This window comes from Pollicipes pollicipes, unplaced genomic scaffold (genome assembly GCF_011947565.3).
Source record: "Pollicipes pollicipes isolate AB1234 unplaced genomic scaffold, Ppol_2.1 Scaffold_1600;HRSCAF=1878_pilon_pilon_pilon, whole genome shotgun sequence".
Lineage (NCBI taxonomy): Eukaryota > Metazoa > Arthropoda > Thecostraca > Pollicipedomorpha > Pollicipedidae > Pollicipes > Pollicipes pollicipes.
Genome location: NW_023595962.1, coordinates 17,622,268 through 17,626,502, shown reverse-complemented (window position 1 = coordinate 17,626,502; position 4,235 = coordinate 17,622,268).

Genomic DNA, 4,235 nt, shown 5'->3' with positions numbered 1-4,235 from the left:
TCATGCAATTATTGTGTTGCCTAGGAAACCGTCACAGAGATGTTTGGATTTGCCTGACACTCGATAAATGCGTGTTGCATCCGATTGAACGGCTCCATAGCAATTAATTGCCTTCGCTGAATCCATGGCACAATTTTGACCTGCCGTAGATCAGTGACTTTGCAAGGTAAATCTAAAAGTGTAATACCAAACGATCAGCCATCGCATTGTCGACAGCAATGTAAAACTTGGCTATGTACAACTTCGATTTTTTTTTGTGAAAAATCTTCGGAAAGGTCAGATTGACGCCCATCCTTGCATATCTTGAAAAAAAATTGAGTCACTTGCCAATTCGCCACGCAGCACAACTATATCGGCTATTCAATGAAATTGACAGATTTCTGCCCCTGCCTGTCCCATTTACAAAAGAAAGCTTTGGATTTTTTTGGAATTCCAAAATTTGGAATCTATTCGGCATGTCTAACCAATACCTAACTAAATCAGGAATCCGGCATCGTGATGGACTCCATCCATGGATTCCGACGTCTCTCTCTAATCGTAAATCTCTAATCTAATCTAACCTTTAGCACTACATGGTAAATGAAGTGGCAGTACATGTGTAGCGTTTTTATTTCGTCGTTCATGTCTGTGTGACTTAAGAATATTCTGCATGATATAGTCTGCACAAATTGTGCGCCGACAATCGCACTGAAAAGTATTCAACATGAGTGCCCCAGTTGAAAACCCCACGCAAATGTGAAGCCCTCCCTTTAATCCCTTCTGCATTCATGTGTGCTAATGACATTTTTATTCAATAGCACAGCCATTTTCAAAGTACAGCTGATGATTTGAGATCCATGCTGTTGCAGTAAGGTATCTGTGCGAATGTGCAGCTCGCGAGATCGTTCCGTCCTGACTAAGCCTGATATGTGGCGCGAAAGCAATCTCAAACCATAACGAAAATTTGTCTTCCTGAAGCCAGTTGGAAACCGTCAATTCACCAGTACAACTTCCACTCAATGTGAATTAGTTTTGTTTCATGAAAACACCCAATTTGTACCAAATTAAGCCGATAAGTGGTCGAAGTAAATTCAGTGATGCAGCCAAAACCTGCGTTGCACAATTAAAAAAAAAGAAAATAGACACGGAATTGAAAAATAAAGTCATAATAGCTTGTGACAATTTCAGTGATCCAAACAAAACCGCACTACACAATTGTAAAAATTAGACAGTTGACACCCCGTAACAGGTTTTCAAACGGACCAAATCTTCGCCATGCATGTTATGAAAAGCTGACAGTTGGGTTGTACATTTCAGTGCAGCATGCATGAGTGGATAACATTCGTTTTACGGCATCATTTTGTGGAAAAGTATCAAGTTGGGGAAATAGATGTAATATTTTAGAGGGCGCAGCCACGTAGATAGCCCATAATTCCAGCAATGCATACATACTGATTTATCTACGGACATGTCCCGCAATATTTTTCAGCTTAAATCAATGCACCGCGGTGCAAAATAAAGGGCACAGCTCTGAGTTGAAAACTCTCAAGGTGGAGATATTGGATATTGAATACTGAAGTCAGAAATGTCTGATCAGGGTCATCCCGCTGATCCCAACCGCACACAGTCATGCGATGCTGTGGAAACTGTGCATAGAAATCATCTGAAGAAGTAAAAACTGAAAAACGAACAAAAACATAAGTGGTGTCACATACTGCTTGCAGGAATCTAACGATTTATTTCAAATTTTGGGATTTTCTTTGCATCAGATTTGTATGTCTTTGAATCATATAGCTTGATATGGGGACAGCAAAAGTATATTCTTAGAAAGGGTTTTCATGATTGTAACTTTCTATCACAAAAATTTTCGACAACCGCTCCCTTTGAAAAGATTCATTTCAATGTAGCCTAGCTATGCTACCACATCATATCAATGTAACAAAACTTTACTACCACATATGCCTTCGATTTGATGCACCCTATGCGTAGTTTTAGATGTGTGTACGTCCACATGATTTAAAGTATCTATTGCCCGATCTTGACTTACCGGCACAGCTTTAGTTGCAATGACATTCAGACTTACGCTGAAAATCACTGACATCGCCACAGACTGCCTCGCTCAGGCCTGCAAAGGACAGTTCAAGATAGAGGAATCCGCCGTCTAAGTTGCCGGTAGTCGACATTGCAGCGTCTCACATGGGACGATGGGGCGGCTAAGGGCAGTAACTCGACTAAATGAGTCGGAACGTTAGCATATTTGATGGTACATAAACTTAATTTTTGCCCAACAAGGGTCAGCACGCAACGTTTTAAGTGTAAAGAAACTATAACGCACACCGTCGCTGTGATGAGCCAAAAAACAAGAAATTAACGCTCAGCAAAGGTCGGGTCACAAACTGTCCGCAGTCACACAAGAACGTCCACGTTTTAAAATCTTGAAACAAGTATGAAATGTGATGAAATAAGATTACTTAAAACTATTCGCACAATTTCAAGTGGAAAAGACTTCTCTAGACAACACAATGGATCCGTCTACCAAATGTGCACCTTAACGCGTCATTGTTTGATTACGTCATCGTTCCTTGCACAACGTGATTGGGAGCCTGCAGTTTACTTTCCTTCTACGATTTTCGAGCGCGGTCAAAAATAAATGCTCACGATGCACGACATTTTCAGCACGTGTTCATCTATCAATTTGCATCCTTTGTGCGAATTCTTAAGTTTTTATCTACTAAGCTCATTGGTCTATTCCACGTCAAAATGGTCAACCTCTAAAAAACTTTGTCCATGCATTACTTAGTTGCTGGACATTTACGATTGTTCAAACTCGCTGCAGTAATCGAACATGATAGTACGTACAACTTGCATATTTCAAATGTTTCGGAAAACGCGAGTTCCATGACCTGAAGTCAGGTCAATTACTGCCATTTCCGCAAATAATGCAAATTTGTACGAATTTTGTGTGTAGTTTTGGTGTTCTGAAATGAGGAAAAGAGAGTAAGAAGAAGAACTTGCATGCAAAACCATCATATGGCCACAGAGCACATGACCTAAACCCTAGCCATTGCTTACCTCGTGGGATACCTTCTGTACACCACATGCTGAGGTCAAAACAGGCAGTGTCGTTGGGTAAGATTAGCCGCAGAACTCGAATCTTCACTAAAAACATGTGGCATCATTCTGATGCATAGTCGGGCCATAACAGTTCATGTGAGGACATGCAAGATCACATGAGGTCAGCGGAGGTCAGTAACCTATATTGCCAATAACGGAGAGGCTGGACAAAGGAGTGTAACGCGCACAACCATCTCCTTATCACGTTTGTAAAGCAGATCACCTCTAATTTCACGCACCAATGTACCTGTTCTTAGATTGTTACAAAATGCATTGCCAAGTCAGAAGGATTTTCATCACGTAGACAGCAGCTATACGATGCATTCTTGATGGGTTGAGAAGACTTTCAAACGGTATCTTACTAGTCAGCGTTCGGCGTCTGAAGGTTGGAGATCCTAGGGGAAGTAAACTTTCACTCGGCCGGACACAGTGGTCTCAAACCCCGGCGCATGCGGGCTGAAATATGAATGAGAAGCATTTAAATGCCATATCATGGCAGATGCCATGGTATGGGGAGCATTAATATGCCGTGTCATGTCATGGGGTGTCACAGAAGACGTCATAACCTCAATAACGTCATTTACTTCACAGAACGGCTCCAAATGTGAAAGATCTCGAGCCAAACAGGCCCTGAGCTTCATCTCACAACCTACCCGGGTGTACCTAAAAGGTGGAGTGGTGTTGCACCCCGCTGGTGTTCTAGGGGTATATCTCCACCGTAAATCCAGTTATCTTCTTTCTTCAGCATAAACTTGGGCATATGGAATGACACATGTCATATGCCACATATGTCGTACATAATGTTAATGCATTGTTCACTGACAGTGACTGCATTGTGACTGTTACTGACAGCTCACTGCATACCGGTGTGAACGACCAGCAGGGGCCGCGTGGAACACGTGGACCCCGTCCGCGGTCATGCCCAGCTCAGTCTGTCTCGTCCGCGGTCACGCTCAGCCCAGTCTGCCCCGTCCACGGTCACGCTCAGCTCAGTCTGCCCCGTCCGCGGTCACGCTCAGCCCAGTCTGCCCCGTCTGCGGTCACGCTCAGCCCAGTCTGCCCCGTCCGTGTTACGCTCAGCCCAGTCTGCCCGTCCGCGGTCACTCTCAGCCCAGTCTCCCCGTCCGCGGTTACGCTCAGCC